Source organism: Stenella coeruleoalba, assembly GCF_951394435.1.
Source record: "Stenella coeruleoalba genome assembly, contig: scaffold_57, whole genome shotgun sequence".
NCBI lineage: Eukaryota > Metazoa > Chordata > Mammalia > Artiodactyla > Delphinidae > Stenella > Stenella coeruleoalba.
In genome coordinates, this window is record NW_027646459.1 from 1,054,849 (window position 1) to 1,074,508 (window position 19,660).

At 43.7% G+C, this 19,660-nt stretch overlaps 1 long non-coding RNA gene across 4 annotated transcripts in view; it reads left to right on the top strand.

Annotated features, from left to right (window-relative positions):
- LOC307181094 overlaps window positions 1-19,660 on the top strand; it is a 500,233-nt gene that overhangs the window by 7,150 nt on the left and 473,423 nt on the right. The window contains exon 1 of one of the 4 annotated variants that reach the window (XR_013825877.1): window positions 13,578-13,596. The exons of the other annotated variants lie outside the window; for them this stretch is intronic. This is a non-coding gene — a long non-coding RNA (uncharacterized lncRNA). Of the gene's footprint in view, window positions 1-13,577; window positions 13,597-19,660 lie in introns of those variants that run through there. 4 annotated transcript variants of the gene reach the window in all.

A 19,660-nucleotide genomic window follows, 5' to 3' on the forward strand; every position in this document is an offset into this window, starting at 1 on the left:
CTAGCCTCTCATTGGTTCTCGCTATTCCTGTTCATCTTCCGCAGAAATTGCAAACTGGGCCAAACAGGAGGTTAAAGGCTCTGACTCTCCAAGTGGGGAGAGTGTTAGTAAAGCGTCTGGAATGTTGCACCCGAGTACCAGGGTACGAAAACTGAGACATATTTGAACACGTCTCCCAATCACATGGTTGATCATACTCTAGGTTCCACATGCATGTTTTAGCTGAAGGAACAATACCTTAAACCTGGGTAGTTGAAACCCGTGGAATGGGTACCATGCAATATGACTTCAAAGGGTCTTCATTTGCTCACGAACCTCTCCAATCCTATCACTGCTGCATTTATGCCCCTGTACACATGCTTGATTCTCTTTCGGAGACATAGCAATCCATAGGTTTTAAGATACTTACTAGTCAGGTACATTCTTAGGCGTTTAATATGGGGTGTTGAGTCCATTTCGTTGAGCAAGGAGTAGCTCTTGTCTATTCCATATTTGGCTTAAGGAACTTTATCTGTGCTCATTTCAATCTCTGGTTTTATGCAGCACCCCAACTCACCTTTACCCTTAAGCAAGCATAAGTTGGTTTTCTAAATTTGAGACCCTGTTCTGTTTTGGAATTCAGTTCCTGTGTAGCCAAGTTTACATTCCATGTATTACTGATATCTTATGATGTTTCTTTTTCTGTGTGACTTATTTCAGTTAGAATCATCGTACCTGAATCCACTCATTATGCTGCTACGGGCCTGATGACATAGATTTCATTGCTGAGTGATACTGCATTGTACGTAAGTACCACAAGTTCTTTATCCATTTTTCACTTTCTGTGATATTGAACTTGTACTGTAAACGAGGTTCTTGTAAACAGAGCCCTTCCAAACTTTGGGGTGGCTGTGTCTTTTTGATTTTAATTTCCCTAAGCTATAGGACCATAAGTGGAAGTGCCCTAGGTTCTGTTGCTTTCTTTTTTAGATGTTTCAGGAAACACCATACACTTCTCCCGAGTGGTTGTTGGCAATTTACATCCCGCCCATCAGCATAACAAGGCTCCCAGTTCTCCATGGCCTGTCCTGCCTTTCTCGATTTTACACTTTTATCAGATGGCCCTTTTGACCGGGGGGAAGTGAGACTTCATTGTAGTGCAGATTTCCTTTGCAAGCTTGCTTGGTTGGCCAAAAAGGGCATATGCGTTTTTTCCTGAATATATTCAGGAAAAAACGCATACGCCCTTTTTGGCCAAGTGCATCATTGTGGACGTTCTGCCTCTTTTCCTATGCTTTCAATGCAATTCCAGTCTACCTCCTGAAATCGGTTTCCTGCAATTCTGCCCCGCTTTCAAGTCCTCTTGGCAGCCTTACTTCAGTCTATTTTTGGACGATAGCTGTCATTTATAACTCTGCAGGTTTGTGAATTACAGTGCCCCTGAGCTCCTTTCTTCAACTCGCTTTCTTTTGAGCTGGCCGCAACATCGCAGGATGGCTTCAGGCCCTAATCTGGTTCCGGCATGGCACGCTGAGCCTTTGGTTATTTCCTCTTCCTGGTGGGAAATGAGAGTTAAATTTGCCCGTCCAGACACCTCCAGCTAGCCTCTCATTGGTTCTCGCTATTCCTGTTCATCTTCCACAGAAATTGCAAACTGGGCCAAACAGGAGGTTAAAGGGACTGACTCTCCAAGTGGGGAGAGTGTTAGTAAAGTGTCTGGAATGTTGCACCCGAGTACCAGGGTACGAAAACTGAGACATATTTGAACACGTCTCCCGATCACATGGTTGATCATACTCTAGGTTCCGCATGCATGTTTTACCTGAAGGAAGAATACCTTAAACTTGGGTAGTTGAAACCCGTGGAATGGGTACCATGCAATATGACTTCAAAGGGTCTTCATTTGCTCACGAACCACTCCAATCCTATCACTGCTGCATTTATGCCCTGTACACATGCTTGATTCTCTTTCGGAGACATAGCAATCCATAGGTTTTAAGATACTTACTAGTCAGGTACATTCTTAGGCGTTTAATATGCGGTGTTGAGTCCATTTCGTTGAGCAAGGAGTAGCTCTTGTCTATTCCATATTTGGCTTAAGGAACTTTATCTGTGCTCATTTCAATCTCTGGTTTTATGCAGCACCCCAACTCACCTTTCCCCTTAAGCAAGCATAAGTTGGTTTTCTAAATTTGAGATCCTGTTCTGTTCTGTAATTCAGTTCCTGTGTAGCCAAGTTTACATTCCGTGTATTAGTGATATCTTATGATGTTTCTTTTTCTGTGTGACTTATTTCAGTTAGAATCATCATACCTGAATCCACTCATTGTGCTGCTAAGGGCCTGATGACACAGATTTCATTGCTGAGTGATATTGCTTTGTAAGTAAATACCACAACTTCTTTATCCATTTTTCACTTTCTGCGATGTTGAACTTGTACTGTAAACGAGGTTCTTGTAAACAGAGCCGTTCCAAACTTTGGGGTGGCTGTGTCTTTTTGATTTTAATTTCCCTAAGCTATAGGACCATAAGTGGAAGTGCCCTAGGCTCTGTTGCTTTGTTTTTTCGATGTTTCAGGAAACACCATACACTTCTCCCGAGTGTCTGTTTGCAATTTACATCCCGCCCATCAGCATAACAAGGCTCCCAGTTCTCCATGGCCTGTCCTGCCTTTCTGGATTTTACACTTTTTTCAGATGGCCCTTTTGACCGGGGGGAAGTGAGACTTCATTGTAGTGCAGATTTCCTTTGCAAGCTTGCTTGGTTGGCCAAAAAGGGCGTATGCGTTTTTTCCTGAATATATTCAGGAAAAAACGCATACGCCCTTTTTGGCCAAGTGCATCATTGTGGACGTTCTGCCTCTTTTCCTATGCTTTCAATGCAATTCCAGTCTACCTCCTGAAATCGGTTTCCTGCAATTCTGCCCCGCTTTCAAGTCCTCTTGGCAGCCTTACTTCAGTCTATTTTTGGACGATAGCTGTCATTTATAACTCTGCAGGTTTGTGAATTACAGTGCCCCTGAGCTCCTTTCTTCAACTCGCTTTCTTTTGAGCTGGCCGCAACACCGCAGGATGGGTTCAGGCCCTAATCTGGTTCTGGTACGGCACGCTGAGCCTTTGGTTATTTCCTCTTCCTGGTGGGAAATGAGAGTTAAATTTGCCTGTCCAGACACCTCCAGCTAGCCTCTCATTGGTTCTCGCTATTCCTGTTCATCTTCCGCAGAAATTGCAAACTGTGCCAAACAGGAGGTTAAAGGCGCTGACTCTCCAAGTGGGGAGAGTGTTAGTAAAGCGTCTGGAATGTTGCACCCGAGTACCAGGGGAGGAAAACTGAGACATATTTGAACACATCTCCCGATCACATGGTTGATCATACTCTGGGTTCCACATGCATGTTTTAGCTGAAGGAAGAATACCTAAAACCTGGGTAGTTGATACCCGTGGAATGGGTACCATGCAATATGACTTCAAAGGGTCTTCATTTGCTCACCGAACATCTCCAATCCTATCACTGCTGCGTTTATGCCCCTGTACACATGCTTGATTCTCTTTCGGAGACATAGCAATCCATAGGTTTTAAGATACTTACTACTCAGGTACATTCTTAGGCGTTTAATATGCGGTGTTGAGTCCATTTCGTTGAGCTAGGAGTAGCTCTTGTCTATTCCATATTGGCTTAAGGAACTTTATCTGTGCTCATTTCAATCTCTGGTTTTATGCAGCACCCCAACTCACCTTTCCCCTTAAGCAAGCATAAGTTGGTTTTCTAAATTTGAGAACCTGTTCTGTTCTGTAATTCAGTTCCTGTGTAGCCAAGTTTACATTCCGTGTATTACTGATATCTTATGATGTTTCTTTTTCTGTGTGACTTATTTCAGTTAGAATCATCGTACCTGAATCCACTCATTATGCTGCTACGGGCCTGATGACATAGATTTCATTGCTGAGTGATACTGCATTGTACGTAAGTACCACAAGTTCTTTATCCATTTTTCACTTTCTGTGATATTGAACTTGTACTGTAAACGAGGTTCTTGTAAACAGAGGCGTCCCAAACTTTGGGGTGGCTGTGTCTTTTTGATTTTAATTTCCCTAAGCTATAGGACCATAAGTGGAAGTGCCCTAGGCTCTGTTGCTTTGTTTTTTAGATGTTTCAGGAAACACCATACACTTCTCCCGAGTGTCTGTTGGCAATTTACATCCCGCCCATCAGCATAACAAGGCTCCCAGTTCTCCATGGCCTGTCCTGCCTTTCTGGATTTTACACTTTCTTCAGATGGCCCTTTTGACCGGGGGGAAGTGAGACTTCATTGTAGTGCAGATTTCCTTTGCAAGTTTGCTTGGTTGGCCAAAAAGGGCGTATGCGTTTTTTCCTGAATATATTCAGGAAAAAACGCATACGCCCTTTTTGGCCAAGTGCATCATTGTGGACGTTCTGCCTCTTTTCCTATGCTTTCAATGCAATTCCAGTCTACCTCCTGAAATCGGTTTCCTGCAATTCTGCCCCGCTTTCAAGTCCTCTTGGCAGCCTTACTTCAGTCTATTTTTGGACGATAGCTGTCATTTATAACTCTGCAGGTTTGTGAATTACAGTGCCCCTGAGCTCCTTTCTTCAACTCGCTTTCTTGTGACCTGGCCGCAACACCGCAGGATGTCTTCAGGCCCTAATCTGGTTCCGGCATGGCACGCTGAGCCTTTGGTTAATTCCTCTTCCTGGTGGGAAATGAGAGTTAAATTTGCCCGTCCAGACACCTCCAGCTAGCCTCTCATTGGTTCTCGCTATTCCTGTTCATCTTCCGCAGAAATTGCAAACTGGGCCAAACAGGAGGTTAAAGGGACTGACTCTCCAAGTCGGGAGAGTGTTAGTAAAGCGTCTGGAATGTTGCACCCGAGTACCAGGGGAGGAAAACTGAGACATATTTGAACACGTCTCCCGTTCACATGGTTGATCATACTCTGGGTTCCACATGCATGTTTTAGCTGAAGGAAGAATACCTTAAAACTGGAGAGTTGAAACCCGTGGAATGGGTACCATGCAATATGACTTCAAAGGGTCTTCATTTGCTCACGAACCTCTCCAATCCTATCACTGCTGCGTTTATGCCCCTGTACACATGCTTGATTCTCTTTCGGAGACATAGCAATCCATAGGTTTTAAGATACTTACTAGTCAGGTGCATTCTTAGGCGTTTAATATGGGGTTTTGTGTCCATTTCGCTGAGCAAGGAGTAGCTCTTGTCTATTCCATATTTGGCTTAAGGAACTTTATCTGTGCTCATTTCAATCTCTGGTTTTATGCAGCACGCCAACTCACCTTTCCCCTTAAGCAAGCATAAGTTGGTTTTCTAAATTTGAGACCCTGTTCTGTTTTGGAATGCAGTTCCTGTGTAGCCAAGTTTACATTCCGTGTATTAGTGATATCTTATGATGTTTCTTTTTCTGTGTGACTTATTTCAGTTAGAATCATCGTACCTGAATCCACTCATTATGCTGCTACGGGCCTGATGACATAGATTTCATTGCTGAGTGATACTGCATTGTACGTAAGTACCACAAGTTCTTTATCCTTTTTTCACTTTCTGTGATATTGAACTTGTACGGTAAACGAGGTACTTGTAAACGGAGGCGTCCCAAACTTTGGGGTGGCTGTGTCTTTTTGATTTTAATTTCCCTAAGCTATAGGACCATAAGCGGAAGTGCCCTAGGCTCTGTTGCTTTGTTTTTAGATGTTTCAGGAAACACCATACACTTCTCCCAAGTGGTTGTTGGCAATTTATATCCCGCCCATCAGCATAACAAGGCTCCCAGTTCTCCATGGCCTGTCCTGCCTTACTGGATTTTACACTTTTTTCAGATGGCCCTTTTGACCGGGGGGAAGTGAGACTTCATTGTAGTGCAGATTTCCTTTGCAAGCTTGCTTGGTTGGCCAAAAAGGGCGTATGCGTTTTTTCCTGAATATATTCAGGAAAAAACGCATACGCCCTTTTTGGCCAAGTGTATCATTGTGGACGTTCTGCCTCTTTTCCTATGCTTTCAATGCAATTCCAGTCTACCTCCTGAAATCGGTTTCCTGCAATTCTGCCCCGCTTTCAAGTCCTCTTGGCAGCCTTACTTCAGTGTATTTTTGGACGATAGCTGTCATTTATAACTCTGCAGGTTTGTGAATTACAGTGCCCCTGAGCTCCTTTCTTCAACTCGCTTTCTTGTGACCTGGCCGCAACACCGCAGGATGGCTTCAGGCCCTAATCTGGTTCCGGCACGGCACGCTTTGCCTTTGGTTAATTCCTCTTCCTGGTGGGAAATGAGAGTTAAATTTGCCCGTCCAGACACCTCCAGCTAGCCTCTCATTGGTTCTCGCTATTCCTGTTCATCTTCCGCAGAAATTGCAAACTGGGCCAAACAGGAGGTTAAAGGGACTGACTCTCCAAGTGGGGAGAGTGTTAGTAAAGCGTCTGGAATGTTGCACCCGAGTACCAGGGTACGAAAACTGAGACATATTTGAACACGTCTCCCAATCACATGGTTGATCATACTCTAGGTTCCACATGCATGTTTTAGCTGAAGGAACAATACCTTAAACCTGGGTAGTTGAAACCCGTGGAATGGGTACCATGCAATATGACTTCAAAGGGTCTTCATTTGCTCACGAACCTCTCCAATCCTATCACTGCTGCATTTATGCCCCTGTACACATGCTTGATTCTCTTTCGGAGACATAGCAATCCATAGGTTTTAAGATACTTACTAGTCAGGTACATTCTTAGGCGTTTAATATGGGGTGTTGAGTCCATTTCGTTGAGCAAGGAGTAGCTCTTGTCTATTCCATATTTGGCTTAAGGAACTTTATCTGTGCTCATTTCAATCTCTGGTTTTATGCAGCACCCCAACTCACCTTTACCCTTAAGCAAGCATAAGTTGGTTTTCTAAATTTGAGACCCTGTTCTGTTTTGGAATTCAGTTCCTGTGTAGCCAAGTTTACATTCCGTGTATTACTGATATCTTATGATGTTTCTTTTTCTGTGTGACTTATTTCAGTTAGAATCATCGTACCTGAATCCACTCATTATGCTGCTACGGGCCTGATGACATAGATTTCATTGCTGAGTGATACTGCATTGTACGTAAGTACCACAAGTTCTTTATCCATTTTTCACTTTCTGTGATATTGAACTTGTACTGTAAACGAGGTTTTTGTAAACAGAGCCCTTCCAAACTTTGGGGTGGCTGTGTCTTTTTGATTTTAATTTCCCTAAGCTATAGGACCATAAGTGGAAGTGCCCTAGGTTCTGTTGCTTTCTTTTTTAGATGTTTCAGGAAACACCATACACTTCTCCCGAGTGGTTGTTGGCAATTTACATCCCGCCCATCAGCATAACAAGGCTCCCAGTTCTCCATGGCCTGTCCTGCCTTTCTCGATTTTACACTTTTATCAGATGGCCCTTTTGACCGGGGGGAAGTGAGACTTCATTGTAGTGCAGATTTCCTTTGCAAGCTTGCTTGGTTGGCCAAAAAGGGCGTATGCGTTTTTTCCTGAATATATTCAGGAAAAAACGCATACGCCCTTTTTGGCCAAGTGCATCATTGTGGACGTTCTGCCTCTTTTCCTATGCTTTCAATGCAATTCCAGTCTACCTCCTGAAATCGGTTTCCTGCAATTCTGCCCCGCTTTCAAGTCCTCTTGGCAGCCTTACTTCAGTCTATTTTTGGACGATAGCTGTCATTTATAACTCTGCAGGTTTGTGAATTACAGTGCCCCTGAGCTCCTTTCTTCAACTCGCTTTCTTTTGAGCTGGCCGCAACATCGCAGGATGGCTTCAGGCCCTAATCTGGTTCCGGCATGGCACGCTGAGCCTTTGGTTATTTCCTCTTCCTGGTGGGAAATGAGAGTTAAATTTGCCCGTCCAGACACCTCCAGCTAGCCTCTCATTGGTTCTCGCTATTCCTGTTCATCTTCCACAGAAATTGCAAACTGGGCCAAACAGGAGGTTAAAGGGACTGACTCTCCAAGTGGGGAGAGTGTTAGTAAAGTGTCTGGAATGTTGCACCCGAGTACCAGGGTACGAAAACTGAGACATATTTGAACACGTCTCCCGATCACATGGTTGATCATACTCTAGGTTCCACATGCATGTTTTACCTGAAGGAAGAATACCTTAAACTTGGGTAGTTGAAACCCGTGGAATGGGTACCATGCAATATGACTTCAAACGGTCTTCATTTGCTCAAGAACCTCTCCAATCCTATCACTGCTGCATTTATGCCCCTGTACACATGCTTGATTCTCTTTCGGAGAGATAGCAATCCATAGGTTTTAAGATACTTACTAGTCAGGTACATTCTTAGGCGTTTAATATGCGGTGTTGAGTCCATTTCGTTGAGCAAGGAGTAGCTCTTGTCTATTCCATATTTGGCTTAAGGAACTTTATCTGTGCTCATTTCAATCTCTGGTTTTATGCAGCACCCCAACTCACCTTTCCCCTTAAGCAAGCATAAGTTGGTTTTCTAAATTTGAGATCCTGTTCTGTTCTGTAATTCAGTTCCTGTGTAGCCAAGTTTACATTCCGTGTATTAGTGATATCTTATGATGTTTCTTTTTCTGTGTGACTTATTTCAGTTAGAATCATCATACCTGAATCCACTCATTGTGCTGCTAAGGGCCTGATGACACAGATTTCATTGCTGAGTGATATTGCTTTGTAAGTAAATACCACAATTTCTTTATCCATTTTTCACTTTCTGCGATGTTGAACTTGTACTGTAAACGAGGTTCTTGTAAACAGAGCCGTTCCAAACTTTGGGGTGGCTGTGTCTTTTTGATTTTAATTTCCCTAAGCTATAGGACCATAAGTGGAAGTGCCCTAGGCTCTGTTGCTTTGTTTTTTAGATGTTTCAGGAAACACCATACATTTCTCCCGAGTGTCTGTTGGCAATTTACATCCCGCCCATCAGCATAACAAGGCTCCCAGTTCTCCATGGCCTGTCCTGCCTTTCTGGATTTTACACTTTTTTCAGATGGCCCTTTTGACCGGGGGGAAGTGAGACTTCATTGTAGTGCAGATTTCCTTTGCAAGCTTGCTTGGTTGGCCAAAAAGGGCGTATGCGTTTTTTCCTGAATATATTCAGGAAAAAACGCATACGCCCTTTTTGGCCAAGTGCATCATTGTGGACGTTCTGCCTCTTTTCCTATGCTTTCAATGCAATTCCAGTCTACCTCCTGAAATCGGTTTCCTGGAATTCTGCCCCGCTTTCAAGTCCTCTTGGCAGCCTTACTTCAGTCTATTTTTGGACGATAGCTGTCATTTATAACTCTGCAGGTTTGTGAATTACAGTGCCCCTGAGCTCCTTTCTTCAACTCGCTTTCTTTTGAGCTGGCCGCAACACCGCAGGATGGGTTCAGGCCCTAATCTGGTTCTGGTACGGCACGCTGAGCCTTTGGTTGTTTCCTCTTCCTGGTGGGAAATGAGAGTTAAATTTGCCCGTCCAGACACCTCCAGCTAGCCTCTCATTGGTTCTCGCTATTCCTGTTCATCTTCCGCAGAAATTGCAAACTGTGCCAAACAGGAGGTTAAAGGGACTGACTCTCCAAGTGGGGAGAGTGTTAGTAAAGCGTCTGGAATGTTGCACCCGAGTACCAGGGGAGGAAAACTGAGACATATTTGAACACATCTCCCGATCACATGGTTGATCATACTCTAGGTTCCACATGCATGTTTTACCTGAAGGAAGAATACCTTAAACTTGGGTAGTTGAAACCCGTGGAATGGGTACCATGCAATATGACTTCAAAGGGTCTTCATTTGCTCACGAACCTCTCCAATCCTATCACTGCTGCGTTTATGCCCCTGTACACATGCTTGATTCTTTTTCGGAGACATAGCAATCCATAGGTTTTAAGATACTTATTAGTCAGGTACATTCTTAGGCGTTTAATATGCGGTGTTGAGTCCATTTCGTTGAGCAAGGAGTAGCTCTTGTCTATTCCATATTTGGCTTAAGGAACTTTATCTGTGCTCATTTCAATCTCTGGTTTTATGCAGCACCCCAACTCACCTTTCCCCTTAAGCAAGCATAAGTTGGTTTTCTAAATTTGAGACCCTGTTCTGTTCTGTAATTCAGTTCCTGTGTAGCCAAGTTTACATTCATTGTATTACTGATATCTTATGATGTTTCTTTTTCTGTGTGACTTATTTCAGTTAGAATCACCGTACCCGAATCCACTCATTATGCTGCTACGGGCCTGGTGACATAGATTTCATTGCTGAGTGATATTGCTTTGTACATGAGTACCACAACTTCTTTATCCATTTTTCACTTTCTGTGATATTGAACTTGTACGGTAAACGAGGTTCTTGTAAACAGAGGCGTCCCAAACTTTGGGGTGGCTGTGTCTTTTTGATTTTAATTTCCCTAAGCTATAGGACCATAAGTGGAAGTGCCCTAGGTTCTGTTGCTTTGTTTTTTAGATGTTTCAGGAAACACCATACACTTCTCCTGAGTGGTTGTTCGCAATTTACATCCCGCCCATCAGCATAACAAGGCTCCCAGTTCTCCATGGCCTGTCCTGCCTTTCTGGATTTTACACTTTTTTCAGATGGCCCTTTTGACCGGGGGGAAGTGAGACTTCATTGTAGTGCAGATTTCCTTTGCAAGCTTGCTTGGTTGGCCAAAAAGGGCGTATGCGTTTTTTCCTGAATATATTCAGGAAAAAACGCATACGCCCTTTTTGGCCAAGTGCATCATTGTGGACGTTCTGCCTCTTTTCCTATGCTTTCAATGCAATTCCAGTCTACCTCCTGAAATCGGTTTCCTGCAATTCTGCTCCGCTTTCAAGTCCTCTTGGCAGCCTTACTTCAGTATATTTTTGGACGATAGCTGTCATTTACAACTCTGCAGGTTTGTGAATTACAGTGCCCCTGAGCTCCTTTCTTCAACTCGCTTTCTTTTGAGCTGGCCGCAACACCGCAGGATGGCATCATTGTGCCAATCGGTTTCCTGCAATTCTGCCCTGCTTTCAAGTCCTCTTGGCAGCCTTACTTCAGTCTATTTTTGGACGATAGCTGTCATTTATAACTCTGCTGGTTTGTGAATTGCAGTGCCCCTGAGCTCCTTTCTTCAACTCGCTTTCTTGTGACCTGGCCGCAACACCGCAGGATGGCTTCAGGCCCTAATATGGTTCCGGCCCGGCATGCTGAGCCTTTGGTTATTTCCTCTTCCTGGTGGGAAATGAGAGTTAAATTTGCCCGTCCAGACACCTCCAGCTAGTCTCTCATTGGTTCTCGCTATTCCTGTTCATCTTCCAAGAAATAGCAAAATGGGCCAAACAAGAGGTTAAAGGCGCTGACTCTCCAAGTGGGGAGAGTGTTAGTAAAGCGTCTGGAATGTTGCACCCGAGTACCAGGGGAGGAAAACTGAGACATATTTGAACACGTCTCCCGTTCACATGGTTGATCATACTTGGGTTCCACATGCATCTTTTAGCTGAAGGAAGAATACCTTAAACCTGGGTATTTGAAACCCGTGGAATGTGTACCATTCAATATGACTTCAAAGGGTCTTCATTTGCTCACCGAACCTCTCCAATCCTATCACTGCTGCGTTTATGCCCCTGTACACATGCTTGATTCTCTTTCGGAGACATAGCAATCCATAGGTTTTAAGATACTTACTAGTCAGGTACATTCTTAGGCGTTTAATATGCGGTGTTTAGTCCATTTCGTTGAGCAAGGAGTAGCTCTTGTCTATTCCATATTTGGCTTAAGGAACTTTATCTGTGCTCATTTCAATCTCTGGTTTTATGCAGCACCCCAACTCACCTTTCCCCTTAAGCAAGCATAAGTTGGTTTTCTAAATTTGAGACCCTGTTCTGTTCTGTAATTCAGTTCCTGTGTAGCCAAGTTTACATTCCGTGTATTACTGATATCTTATGATGTTTCTTTTTCTGTGTGACTTATTTCAGTTACAATCATCATACCTGAATCCTCTCATTGTGCTGCTAAGGGCCTGATGACACAGATTTCATTGCTGAGTGATATTGCTTTGTAAGTAAATACCACATCATTTTTATCCATTTTTCACTTTCTGCGATGTTGAACTTGTACTGTAAACGAGGTTCTTGTAAACAGAGCCGTTCAAAACTTTGAGGTGGCTGTGTCTTTTTGATTTTAAATTCCCTAAGCTATAGGACCATAAGTGGAAGTGCCCTAGGCTCTGTTGCTTTGTTTTTTAGATGTTTCAGGAAACACCATACACTTCTCCCTAGTGTTTGTTGGTAATTTACATCCCGCCCTTCAGCATAACAAGGCTCCCAGTTCTCCATGGCCTGTCCTGCCTTTCTGGATTTTACACTTTTTTCAGATGGCCCTTTTGACCGGGGGGAAGTGAGACTTCATTGTAGTGCAGATTTCCTTTGCAAGCTTGCTTGGTTGGCCAAAAAGGGCGTATGCGTTTTTTCCTGAATATATTCAGGAAAAAACGCATACGCCCTTTTTGGCCAAGTGCATCATTGTGGACGTTCTGCCTCTTTTCCTATGCTTTCAATGCAATTCCAGTCTACCTCCTGAAATCGGTTTCCTGCAATTCTGCCCCGCTTTCAAGTCCTCTTGGCAGCCTTCCTTCAGTATATTTTTGGACGATAGCTGTCATTTATAACTCTGCAGGTTTGTGAATTACAGTGCTCCTGAGCTCCTTTCTTTAACTCGCTTTCTTGTGACCTGGCCGCAACACCGCAGGATGTCTTCAGGCCCTAATCTGGTTCTGGCACGGCATGTTGAACCTTTGGTTAATTCCTCTTCCTGGTGGGAAATGAGAGTTAAATTTGCCCATCCAGACACCTCCAGCTAGTCTCTCATTGGTTCTCGCTATTCCTGTTCATCTTCCACAGAAATTGCAAACTGGGCCAAACAGGAGGTTAAAGGGACTGACTCTCCAAGTGGGGAGAGTGTTAGTAAAGCGTCTGGAATGTTGCACCCGAGTACCAGGGTACGAAAACTGAGACATATTTGAACACGTCTCCTGATCACATGGTTGATCATACTCTAGGTTCCACATGCATGTTTTAGCTGAAGGAAGAATACCTTAAACCTGGGTAGTTGAAACCCGTGGAATGGGTACCATGCAATATGACTTCAAAGGGTCTTCATTTGCTCACCGAACCTCTCCAATCCTATCACTGCTGCGTTTATGCCCCTGTACACATGCTTGATTCTCTTTCGGAGACATAGCAATCCATAGGTTTTAAGATACTTACTAGTCAGGTACATTCTTAGGCATTTAATATGCGGTGTTGAGTCCATTTCGTTGAGCAAGGTGTAGCTCTTGTCTATTCCATATTTGGCTTAAGGAACTTTATCTGTGCTCATTTCAATCTCTGGTTTTATGCAGCACCCCAACTCACCTTTCCCCATAAGCAAGCATAAGTTGGTTTTCTAAATTTGAGACCCTGTTCTGTTCTGTAATTCAGTTCCTGTGTAGCCAACTTTACATTCCGTGTATTACTGATATCTTATGATGTTTCTTTTTCTGTGTGACTTATTTCAGTTAGAATCATCATACCTGAATCCACTCATTGTGCTGCTATGGGCCTGATGACACAGATTTCATTGCTGAGTGATATTGCTTTGTAAGTAAATACCACAAGTTCTTTATCCATTTTTCACTTTCTGCGATGTTGAACTTGTACTGTAAACGAGGTTCTTGTAAACAGAGCCGTTCCAAACTTTGGGGTGGCTGTGTCTTTTTGATTTTAATTTCCCTAAGCTATAGGACCATAAGTGGAAGTGCCCTAGGTTCTGTTGCTTTGTTTTTTAGATGTTTCAGGAAACACCATACACTTCTCCCCAGTGTCTGTTGGCAATTTACATCCCGACCATCAGCATAACAAGGCTCCCAGTTCTCCATGGCCTGTCCTGCCTTTCTGGATTTTACACTTTTTTCAGATGGCCCTTTTGACCGGGGGGAAGTGAGACTTCATTGTAGTGCAGATTTCCTTTGCAAGCTTGCTTGGTTGGCCAAAAAGGGCGTATGCGTTTTTTCCTGAATATATTCAGGAAAAAACGCATACGCCCTTTTTGGCCAAGTGCATCATTGTGGACGTTCTGCCTCTTTTCCTATGCTTTCAATGCAATTCCAGTCTACCTCCTGAAATCGGTTTCCTGCAATTCTGTCCCGCTTTCAAGTCCTCTTGGCAGCCTTACTTCAGTCTATTTTTGGACGATAGCTGTCATTTATAACTCTGCAGGTTTGTGAATTACAGTGTCCCTGAGCTCCTTTCTTCAATTCGCTTTCTTTTGAGCTGGCCGCAACACCGCAGGATGGCTTCAGGCCCTATTCTGGTTCCGGTACGGCACGCTGAGCCTTTGGTTAATTCCTCTTCCTGGTGGGAAATGAGAGTTAAATTTGCCCGTCCAGACACCTCCAGCTAGCCTCTCATTGGTTCTCGCTATTCCTGTTCATCTTCCGCAGAAATTGCAAACTGGGCCAAACAGGAGGTTAAAGGCGCTGACTCTCCAAGTGGGGAGAGTGTTAGTAAAGCGTCTGGAATGTTGCACCCGAGTACCAGGGGAGGAAAACTGAGACATATTTGAACACGTCTCCCGATCACATGGTTGATCATACTCTGGGTTCCACATGCATGTTTTAGCTGAAGGAAGAATACCTAAAATCTGGGTAGTTGAAACCCGTGGAATGGGTACCATGCAATATGACTTCAAAGGGTTTCATTTGCTCACTGAACCTCTCCAATCCTATAACTGCTGCGTTTATGCCCCTGTACACATGCTTGATTCTCTTTCGGAGACATAGCAATCCATAGGTTTTAAGATACTTACTAGTCAGATACATTCTTAGGCGTTTAATATGCGGTGTTGAGTCCATTTCGTTGAGCAAGGAGTAGCTCTTGGCTATTCCATATTTGGCTTAAGGAACTTTATCTGTGCTCATTTCAATCTCTGGTTTTATGCAGCACCCCAACTCACCTTTCCCCTTAAGCAAGCATAAGTTGGTTTTCTAAATTTGAGACCCTGTTCTGTTGTGTAATTCAGTTCCTGTGTAGCCAAGTTTACATTCCATGTATTACTGATATCTTATGATGTTTCTTTTTCTGTGTGACTTATTTCAGTTAGAATCATCATACCTGAATCCACTCATTGTGCTGCTAAGGGTCTGATGACACAGATTTCATTGCTGAGTGATATTGCTTTGTAAGTAAATACCACAACTTTTTTATCCATTTTTCACTTTCTGCGATGTTGAACTTGTACTGTAAACGAGGTTCTTGTAAACAGAGCCGTTCCAAACTTTGGGGTGGCTGTTTCTTTTTGATTTTAAATTCCCTAAGCTATAGGACCATAAGTAGAAGTGCCCTAGGCTCTGTTGCTTTGTTTTTTAGATGTTTCAGGAAACACCATACAATTCTCCTGAGTGTTTGTTGGCAATTTACATCCCGCCCTTCAGCATAACAAGGCTCCCAGTTCTCCATGGCCTGTCCTGCCTTTCTGGATTTTACACTTTTTTCAGATGGCCCTTTTGACCGGGAGGAAGTGAGACTTCATTGTAGTGCAGATTTCTTTGCAAGCTTGCTTGGTTGGCCAAAAAGTGCGTATGCGTTTTTTCCTGAATATATTCAGGAAAAGACGAATACGCCCTTTTTGGCCAAGTGCATCATTGTGGACGTTCTGCCTCTTTTCCTATGCTTTCAATGCAATTCCAGTCTACCTCCTGAAATCGGTTTCCTGCAATTCTGCCCCGCTTTCAAGTCCTCTTGGCAGCCTTACTTCAGTATATTTTCGGACGATAGCTGTCATTTATAACTCTGCAGGCTTGTGAATTACAGTGCCCCTGAGCTCTTTCTTCAACTCGCTTTCTTGTGACCTGGCCGCAACACTGCAGGATGTCTTCAGGCCCTAATCTGGTTCTGGCACGTCACGCTGAGCCTTTGGTTAATTCCTCTTCCTGGTGGGAAATGAGAGTTAAATTTGCCCATCCAGACACCTCCAGCTAGTCTCTCATTGGTTCTCGCTATTCCTGTTCATCTTCCACAGAAATTGCAAACTGGGCCAAACAGGAGGTTAAAGGGACTGACTCTCCAAGTGGGGAGAGTGTTAGTAAAGCATCTGGAATGTTGCACCCGAGTACCAGGGTACGAAAACTGAGACATATTTGAACACGTCTCCCGATCACATGGTTGATCATACTCTAGGTTCCACATGCATGTTTTAGCTGAAGGAAGAATACCTTAAACCTTGGTAGTTGAAACCCGTGGAATGTGTACCATGCAATATGACTTCAAAGGGTCTTCATTTGCTCACCGAACCTCTCCAATCCTATCACTGCTGCGTTTATGCCCCTGTACACATGCCTGATTCTCTTTCGGAGACATAGCAATCCATAGGTTTTAAGATACTTACTAGTCAGGTACATTCTTAGGCATTTAATATGCGGTGTTGAGTCCATTTCGTTGAGCACGGAGTAGCTCTTGTCTATTCCATATTTGGCTTAAGGAACTTTATCTGTGCTCATTTCAATCTCTGGTTTTATGCAGCACCGCAACTCACCTTTACCCTTAAGCAAGCATAAGTTGGTTTTCTAAATTAGAGACCCTGTTCTGTTCTGTAATTCAGTTCCTGTGTAGCCAAGTTTACATTCCGTGTATTACTGATATCTTATGATGTTTCTTTTTCTGTGTGACTTATTTCAGTTAGAATCATCATACCTGAATCCACTCATTGTGCTGCTAAGGGCCTGATGACACAGATTTCATTGCTGAGTGATATTGCTTTGTAAGTAAATACCACAACTTCTTTATCCATTTTTCACTTTCTGCGATGTTGAACTTGTACTGTAAACGAGGTTCTTGTAAACAGAGCCGATCCAAACTTTGGGGTGGCTGTGTCTTTTTGATTTTAATTTCCCTAAGCTATAGGACCCTAAGTGGAAGTGCCCTAGGTTCTGTTGCTTTGTTTTTTAGATGTTTCAGGAAACACCATACACTTCTCCCGAGTGGTTGTTGGCAATTTACATCCCGCCCATGAGCATAACAAGGCTCCCAGTTCTCCATGGCCTGTCCTGCCTTTCTGGATTTTACACTTTTTTCAGATGGCCCTTTTGACCGGGGGGAAGTGAGACTTCATTGTAGTGCAGATTTCCTTTGCAAGCTTGCTTGGTTGGCCAAAAAGGGCGTATGCGTTTTTTCCTGAATATATTCAGGAAAAAACGCATACGCCCTTTTTGGCCAAGTGCATCATTGTGGACGTTCTGCCTCTTTTCCTATGCTTTCAATGCAATTCCAGTCTACCTCCTGAAATCGGTTTCCTGCAATTCTGCCCCGCTTTCAAGTCCTCTTGGCAGCCTTACTTCAGTATATTTTTGGACGATAGCTGTCATTTATAACTCTGCAGGTTTGTGAATTACAGTGCCCCTGAGCTCCTTTCTTCAACTCGCTTTCTTTTGAGCTGGCCGCAACACCGCAGGATGGCTTCAGGCCCTAATCTGGTTCCGGTACGGCACGCTGAGCCTTTGGTTATTTCCTCTTCCTGGTGGGAAATGAGAGTTAAATTTGCCCGTCCAGACACCTCCAGCTAGCCTCTCATTGGTTCTCGCTATTCCTGTTCATCTTCCGCAGAAATTGCAAACTGGGCCAAACAGGAGGTTAAAGGCGCTGACTCTCCAAGTGGGGAGAGTGTTAGTAAAGCATCTGGAATGTTGCACCCGAGTACCAGGGGAGGAAAACTGAGACATATTTGAACACGTCTCCCGTTCACATGGTTGATCATACTCTGGGTTCCACATGCATGTTTTAGCTGAAGGAAGAATACCTTAAACCTGGAGAGTTGAGACCCATGTAATGGGTACCATGCAATATGACTTCAAAGGGTCTTCATTTGCTCACCGAACCTCTCCAATCCTATCACTGCTGCGTTTATGCCCCTGTACACACGCTTGATTCTCTTTTGGAGACATAGCAATCCATAGGTTTTAAGATACTTACTAGTCAGGTACATTCTTAGGCGTTTAATATGGGGTGTTGAGTCCATTTCGTTGAGCAAGGAGTAGCTCTTGTCTATTCCATATTTGTCTTAAGGAGCTTTATCTGTGCTCATTTAAATCTCTGGTTTTATGCAGCACCCCAACTCACCTTTCCCCTTAAGCAAGCATAAGTTGGTTTTCTAAATTTGAGACCCTGTTCTGTTTTGGAATGCAGTTCCTGTGTAGCCAAGTTTACATTCTGTGTATTAGTGATATCTTATGATGTTTCTTTTTCTGTGTGACTTATTTCAGTTAGAATCATCGTACCTGAATCCACTCATTATGCTGCTACGGGCCTGATGACATAGATTTCATTGCTGAGTGATATTGCATTGTACGTACGTACCACAAGTTCTTTATCCGTTTTTCACTTTCTGTGATATTGAACTTGTACGGTAAACGAGGTTCTTGTAAACGGAGGCGTCCCAAACTTTGGGGTGGCTGTGTCTTTTTTATTTTAATTTCCCTAAGCTATGGGACCATAAGTGGAAGTGCCCTAGGCTCTGTTGCTTTGTTTTTTAGATGTTTCTGGAAACACCATACACTTCTCCGGAGCGTCTGTTGGCAATTTACATACCGCCCATCAGCATAACAAAGCTCCCAGTTCTCCATGGCCTGTCCTGCCTTTCTGGATTTTACACTTTTTTCAGATGGCCCTTTTGACTGGGGGGAAGTGAGACTTCATTGTAGTGCAGATTTCCTTTGCAAGCTTGCTTGGTTGGCCAAAAAGGGCGTATGCGTTTTTTCCTGAATATATTCAGGAAAAAACGCATACGCCCTTTTTGGCCAAGTGCATCATTGTGGACGTTCTGCCTCTTTTCCTATGCTTTCAATGCAATTCCAGTCTACCTCCTAAAATCGGTTTCCTGCAATTCTGCCCCGCTTTCAAGTCCTCTTGGCAGCCTTACTTCAGTCTATTTTTGGACGATAGCTGTCATTTATAACTCTGCAGGTTTGTGAATTACAGTGCCCCTGAGCTCCTTTCTTCAACTCGCTTTCTTTTGAGCTGGCCGCAACACCGCAGGATGGCTTCAGGCCCTAATCTGGTTCCGGTACGGCACGCTGAGCCTTTGGTTATTTCCTCTTCCTGGTGGGAAATGAGAGTTAAATTTGCCCGTCCAGACACCTCCAGCTAGCCTCTCATTGGTTCTCGCTATTCCTGTTCATCTTCCGCAGAAATTGCAAACTGGGCCAAACAGGAGGTTAAAGGCGCTGACTCTCCAAGTGGGGAGAGTGTTAGTAAAGCGTCTGGAATGTTGCACCCGAGTACCAGGGGAGGAAAACTGAGACATATTTGAACACGTCTCCCGATCACATGGTTGATCATACTCTGGGTTCCACAGGCATGTTTTAGCTGAAGGAAGAATACCTAAAATCTGGGTAGTTGAAACCCGTGGAATGGGTACCATGCAATATGAATTCAAAGGGTCTTCATTTGCTCACTGAACCTCTCCAATCCTATCACTGCTGCGTTTATGCCCCTGTACACATGCTTGATTCTCTTTCGGAGACATAGCAATCCATAGGTTTTAAGATACTTACTAGTCAGGTACATTCTTAGGCGTTTAATATGCGGTGTTGAGTCCATTTCGTTGAGCAAGGAGTAGCTCTTGGCTATTCCATATTTGGCTTAAGGAACTTTATCTTTGCTCATTTCAATC